A 7,883-nucleotide genomic window follows, 5' to 3' on the forward strand; every position below is an offset into this window, starting at 1 on the left:
CATTCATACCGATGTGTACGGTCCAATAAAACCAAGTTCTTTGGGTAAAAATAATTATTTCCTTCTTTTCATTGATGATTTTTCAAGAAAAACCTAGGTATATTTCTTGAAGCAAAAATCAGAAGTCTTTGGAGCATTCAAGAAATTCAAAGCCGCTATAGAAAATGAGAGTGGTTGTAAGATCAAAGCCATGAGATTTGATCGAGGAGGAGAATTCACTTCAAGGGAATTTCAAGAATTCTGTGAAGCCAATGGAATTCGTCGACCTTTGATAGTTCCAAGATCCCCTCAGCAAAATGGTGTGGCGGAAAGAAAAAATCGAACCATCCTCGACATGGCTCGAAGCATGCTTAAAAGTAAGAGATTGCCTAAGGAGTTGTGGGCAGAAGGTGTAGCATGTGCTGTCTACCTATCCAATCGGTCTCCAACAAGAAATGTGTGGGGAAAAACTCCGCAAGAAGCATGAAGTGGAAAAAAACCAGGTATCTCCCATCTAAGAGTTTTTTTAAGCATAGCCCATGTACATGTACCAGACGAGAGAAGAACCAAACTCGACGACAAAAGTGAGAAGTTCATCTTCATCGGCTATGACTCAAATTCAAAAGGCTATAAACTGTATAATCCAAACAATGGGAAGATGGTGATCAGTCGAGACGTGACGTTCGATGAAAAAAAAGAATGGGATTTTTGCTCTCATGCAGGTGATCTTCACTTCTTTCCTCAGTTTGAAGAAGAGAATGAACAAGGGATGATGGAGCAAGCAAGAGAGGTTCAACAAGAATCCACTACTCCACCTGCTTCACTAACATCAACCAATCATGGTAATTCACCAGCATCAGCATCATCAAGTGGGAGTCTAAATGAAAGAGAAATACCATGCATACGAAGTCTACGAGATCTCTATGAGGTAGCTGAAATACTCGATAATCCTACACTTTTCTGTCTCTTTGCTAATTGTGAACCAGTTGACTTCCAAGAAGCAGTGCAAGATACTAAGTGAAGGAAAGCAATGGATGAAGAAATTGAAGCAATCCAGAAGAACGATACATGGGAACTCACTATTCTTCCGAAAGAACACAAAGCCATCAGAGTCAAGTAGGTGCATAAGACAAAGAAGAATGCCAATGGAAAGGTCGAAAGATACAAGGCGAGATTAGTGGCAAATGGCTATAGTCAAATAGCCGGAATAAACTATGATGAGGTACTTGCACCCGTTGCTCGGTTGGAAACTATACGATTACTAATTTCTTTGGCAGCTCCAAATAAATGGAAGTTTCAACAAATGGATGTGAAGTCCGCTTTCCTAAATGGAGTCCTTGAAGAAGAAGTCTACATTCAGCAACCATCAGGCTATGAAATCAAAAGGGCATGAAGACAAAGTTTTGAAGTTGAAGAAAGTCCTCTATGGGTTAAAACAAGTGCCACGAGCATGGAATAGTCGCATCGACAAGTACTTCCAAGAAAACAACTTCATCAAATGCCCTCATGAACATGCTCTTTACGTCAAAGTCAAGGATGAAGATATTCTGATTGTGTGCTTATATGTGGATGATCTAATCTTCACCGGAAGTAATCCAAGCATGTATGAAGAGTTCAAGAGAGTGATGACCAAAGAATTTGAGATGATCGACATCGGGCTGATGGCATACTATCTAGGCATTGAAGTCAAGCAGAACGAAGAAGGCATTTTCATCTCCCAAGAAAGCTACACAAAGGAGATACTAAAAAAGTTCAAAATGGATGACTGCAAGCCCATAAGCACACCAGTGGAGTGCAGAGTTAAACTAACCAAGCATGACGAAGGAGAAAGTGTAGATCCAACATTTTTCAAGAGTTTAGTTGGAAGCTTGCGCTACTTGACTTGCTTAAGACAAGATATTCTCTATGCCGTCGGATTAGTCAGTCGCTACATGGAAAATCCCACAACTACACATTTGAAGACCGCCAAAAGAATTCTTCGATACCTTAAAGTGATTCGGTAGGAGATTCCGACGATAGAAAAAACACTACTGGATTTGTGTTTTTCATGGGAGACACTGCATTCACATGGATGTTGAAAAAGCAACCGATTGTCACTCTCTCTACCTGCGAAGCTGAATACGTAGCTGCTACCTCATGTGTCTGTCATGCAATCTGGCTAAGAAACTTGCTTAAAGTATTAAGCATGCCACAAGAAAAGCCAACAGAGATCTATATCGACAACAAGTCTGCAATAGCTCTAGCAAAAAATTCAGTATTCCATGACAGGAGCAAACACATAGATACCTGCTATCATTACATAAGAGAGTGTATTGCAAGAAAGGATGTGCAAGTGGAATACGTGAAGTCTCAAGACCACGTCGCCGACATATTCACCAAGCACTCAAACAAGAAGACTTTGTTGATTGAGGAAATCAATCGGCGTCACAAGACAAGATTAAGGGGGGATGTTGAAATGTAATCTTGTCTTGGTCCAAGACAATTGATCCGGCCCATACACAAAGAAAGATCCATGCACATGCTAGAGAATTCTAGCAAAGTTCAAAGTTGGTGGAAGAGTCTAGAAGAATGGTGAGGATTTCACCTACATACAAGATTAATGTAGATAATTATAGCTTAAGAAGGTAGTGGAATTATCTAGATATCTCTAGCATGATGCTTCCATGCTTCTCCAAGGTTCCATCCATGCCTATAAAAGGAGAAGGCATCCACACCATTTGAAACAACCAAGAGAGCAAGAAGTGAGAAAAGAGTGAAGAAGTGTAAGAGTGTTTAAGTGTTTCCTCTTGTACTAGTTTATGAGTGAATAAAAAATTTTGTGTAAAAACTTTGAGTGTTCTTTCTCTTGCCTATCAATTCCGCTGCATTACATTCTTCTTTGTGAGATAAAATCTCCAAAGTAGTGAAGTCTTTTTAAGCCCCAACAGAATGTTGGCTGCAGCTAAATAAACAACACATTAGGACCATGTAACTTTCTGTTTTGAGCTATACACACACACACACACACAAAATATGATACAAAACTGTAAAAAGGCAGCAAAAGGCATTTTCAAAATACACAAAAATATAAGATCAGATGAATCCCTACGTATTCGAGTTTCAGAGCACACAAAAATTTACATTCTTCAATAAAAAAACCCACAGAAAAAAGCTGAAATTATATACCTCAAGCACAGACCGCTTGGAAGCCTACCACACAATACAAACAACAACAGCAACAACAATAACAGCAACAACAAAGCCTTTTCCCACTAAGTGAGGTCGGCTATATGAATCTTAGAACGCTATTACGCTCCCCAAAAAATGAAAACCACCGTTTCTTGAAAATAGAAAGAGAACCAAATCATACACCCACACTCAGAATTCCAACATAAAAACAAAACCCCAAATACTTTTTTTTTACGCAACGACTCATTTATATATAAATTCAAGAAGCAGCAAAATCCAAACAACACTTTCGTTTATGAACAACTCAACTTCTGTAGAACAGATGTGAGTACCTGCACAAACATTCGACGCGTAACCCATTGCTCAATCCTTCAACTAAACGTTAAACAAATGCCATTATAGTAGTTTAAGGGAGGCGCATTGCTACCGACGAAGTTGAAGGAAAAGAGAAGCTCTGCAGATAGCAGGCTGGGATCCACAACTATTCAAAAATTGAAGATCCCAGTAGCAGGGCAGTGAAGAAATCCCCAGGAGAGTGCAATTGAAGCTCTAGCCGGCTGGAATCGACAACCATTAAAAATTGAAGATCCCGGAGCAGGGCAGTAGTGAAGCACAAAAATCCCAGAGGCCAATGGAGTGCAGAAGAACAAAACCAATGAAGCAGAAGAACAAAACATATAACATGCCCCAAATCTCACTTAAAAATACACCTAAAAATTGGAATGATTTCATTCTAATCTCAAAAAAAAAGGCCAAACGTTAAGCATTAACTAATGAGAATTAAAATTTGTATAAACTCAAGAATTCGAAGCTTCAAATGTGTCATGCCTTGGAAAAAAGTACAACCAAGAATTGGCAACCTTGGCCTATCAGATACCCCAAAAACAAAAATAATAAAGATCAATCCAAAAAGGAGTTCAAAAGTTTAAAACAGCAAACAACATAAAAAATTACAAAACGCAGCAAATAATATAACTCGTGCAGCACATAGACTACATACTCAAAATAAGTAACAATCTGCCCAACTTCTACTGCTTGCAGCAACTTTTCCTCTGTGAGAAAATCACAATAGCCCTGCAAATAAGATTTTACACCAATGAGTGTGAGTCAGCATAAAGACAATGAACATAGAAAACTTTCATGGAATCACTATATCCACCACTGGAGAAAGAAAATTGTTATTTAATAGTCTTTCATGTCAAATGCATAATGTGTACATAAAGTAATTTAAAAGCCCAAAAGTAAGTAAAAATCTACTTGAAGTGATGTGCACACACACATATAACGACTAAAGATGTGGCTTAGAGTCTAAATAGAACCAGATGTTAGTATTGGCTCTATTGTACCAGATTACTCTCTCAGTATAGAGTCCAACTGCAATTTTAAAATATTATCTTATATATGAGTTTAAAGTTTTTGTTAATTAATTCTTTTTAATCAAATAGTATCTGCATTAATTTCCTTTCTATATTTCTAGTGTTATAGAATTTTTAGTTTGTGTGTAATGTTTGAATTGATTGTATTAAAATTTGTTGTGATTTTTTCTTTCTTTTGTATACAAAAACATAATCTAATCTATAAAGTTGTTTGTTTACATTCTTTGATTAGGAGCTGCTTATCAGTTATTAATACAACTTTATATTGTTGGGTATTTACGGACTTATCATTGCCGTGATCATCAGTACCGATATGGCTATCTAGCTTGCGGCCTTGCTGGTCTCTCTACTAGTATGGCTATCGGCAGTGTTGATGATGTTGGTGTTAGGTAATATCTCTGTTTCTCTTGGAAAGGATTGGTCTTACTCTTGCTAAGGGTGTAGATATCATATCTCTTCAATTGTTTCTTAATTTATTTTTTGCACTTGCTCCTTTGATCAATTATTTAGCTACATATATCAGAGTCATGATATGATGGCCATTTTTTAGGTGACCATTTTCAGTGTCATTTTAGATAGTATACAATATCAAATAATGTATTGAAATTTGATATTCTGAACTGTATTGGTTAGATCGTAAATCAGTTTGAAGTTGCAGGTAGCAACATTTTCAGGCACAAGGAGTTTAATCTTCAAACACTTGGAATTGGTGGCTTAGGTGTTGAGTTTGCAGATATATTTCGAAAAGCTCCCATGTTTTCCCTCCTCACGTGACAAATAAGTAAGATAACTGATTCTTCTAGTTGCGCTGATACCTTTTTGGTATAACTTTATACCACTCTTTACTGGAAAGACTTTGATCTTTCAGATTAGTGATCAAGCATGTAAAGGGTAAAGGGTATGTTGGGGCACCTGGTACTGGAAAAACTCTCATGGCTCATCAAATTGGAAAGATGTTGAACAAGAAAGAACCAAAGGTTTGGAGTTTGATCCACCTTTTTCTTTAATAATTAAATTTCTGAGAGTTGTAAATCTCTTAGGACTAAGATTTGTTCTGTTCATTTGAATGATTACTTTTCTATATTTCAGCTGTAATTTCAAATAAGACTTTACCAATTGATGACACATGAAACTAAGATGAAATTAAGAACTAGGTACTCATTATCACAATCTTGTATGCTTATTTTTCATAACAGGCTTAGGTAATGAATCGAATAAATTTTGCCGGCTGTAAATGTTGAACCATGTCGAATCATGATCAAGGGGCTCGCGGTAAGGGAAATATATATATTTCAAGTGCACTTAGGCTTGTTTTTAAGTTTAAGAAAGAAGGGAATGTGGTTAAATGAGCTTCATTGCATGAAGAACTTGGGTCCAACAGCTCCAGTGCAGTGGGGGAGGATAAGATTCTGAAGAAGGGCTTGGTGGTAAATTATTGTGGGATTTGTTGATTTTATAAAAATTTCAAATTTTTTACATTAATAATTTTCTTTTTAAATAGAACCTATTGGGCATGATTTGAAAAATGTGCGCATATGATTTTGTCACCTGACATGGTTGTCAGAATTAAGATACAAACAAATAATTTTTTGTGTGCACTTGTCATATTTTTTGTAGTGTATTGGCGGATATTATATGTTGAAATAAAACCAAAGAAGTTGGTCTTTGCTAGCCATATATAGTTAAATTGGGAACACAATGACACAATAACACACCTAAAAAATATGACAAATATAGAAGAAGAAATATTTTCAATCAGAATTACGAATTATTAATAGAAAAATAAGACACAAGCTTAGACATATGAAAATGGATGCACTTTATAGAAGGTGCTCCTCCCTCATGAACAGAGAGCCTTAAAGATATTTACAGGTTCAGACACCTTATAAATTTAAGGAAAACTAATAAAAAAAGTTTCAAAACATTGAATTTTAACCAAAAGACATGTACTAACTTTATTTAATGGTTAGGACAAAGCCCACCTTTAAACCAATCCAATTAAAATGGCCCAAAAATTAAGTTTTTAATTTTGCCCCTGACAGCAACACAACATTTCGTCCCTCCCTCCTTCTACCTTTGCTGCATTTCCTCCATTCATATAAAAAGGACAAACATTGATTTTTTAGTTAAGTTTTACATTTCATGGTTACGCATGGTGGAATTGAAGCCGTGCTCCCCGCGGAGAGAGAGATCGAGAGTAGATGAGATAGAAGATGCGCTCCCCGCGGAGAGAGATCAAGAGAAGATGAGATAGAGGATGTGCTCCCTGCGGATAGAGAGACCGAGAAAAGATGAGATAGAAACCTCGCCGCCCGCTGCAATTTCTGAAATTGCAATGAAAGTTTGATTGACACACCCTGACCCAGAATGTCCACTAGGACTCCGAATCGAGCTATGCTGGCGGACACCTAGAAAGTGACGAAGCCATAAAGTGTAGTGATGTGGAAAATGTGAATAAATTTAAACCTAAAAGTGCCTAAGTACATGAGTGTGTGGTGAGCGGGTATGGATCCATTTCACACGAGATGTCCGAGTATAAGTAAAGTACAATAGGGTAAGATAAGGATTATACCATCATAGGAAGCCACCTGTACTGGGATAAGAATCCTCATCGATATAGAAACTTTGCTACTAGAACCTAGAGGGGTGCAAAACAAGAAAACATGAGTGGGCAAAAACAAAACTTTTCAAAAATCCATTTCTCTTTCCAAAAATAATAACTCCTCATCGTAAAAAACGTATAATTTCCCAGAAAATAATACTACGTATGTACGTAAAAACAATGCACAAAGGCAGTAAAAACCAAGTATGCCATGTCATAGCATTTCAACAAGGAAATATGTAAGTCAGGTGAAATAAATCAATGTAAAATAATATGCCAGCAGAAGTCACCTAACGTGACCTGTATGACTAAATCTATAGCTCATTAACCAATTCCTGCACACGAGTTGGAACCACCTAATGTGGTCTGTACGACAGGACTAGGTGTAATAAGTACGCTCAAGTGCTAGGATCACGTGAAGATTGTGCATATAATCGCGGGTCACCTACAAGTCAGAACCACCTATAGTGCCAAAGAATCAACATGAAGGAACCTATCACGAGTTCAGTTTTAATTTCGTTCTCCACAACTCTCCGATGACCTTCTTTGGTTGGGGATTATCTGGTCCTTTGTCTCGTTGTCCGGATGTAAAATACGGCCACCCATTCCAGAAACCAACTAGCGTCGTTTTAACCCCAAACGGAAGTTTCCCAAGAATTGACCACTTCTGCAATTATCGAAAATCAGAAATAAGAGTAGAAAAATTGCCAAGATTTCTATAACAAAAGAAAAATTGCCAATATTTCTATAACAAAAGA

This window comes from Malus sylvestris, chromosome 17 (genome assembly GCF_916048215.2).
Source record: "Malus sylvestris chromosome 17, drMalSylv7.2, whole genome shotgun sequence".
NCBI lineage: Eukaryota > Viridiplantae > Streptophyta > Magnoliopsida > Rosales > Rosaceae > Malus > Malus sylvestris.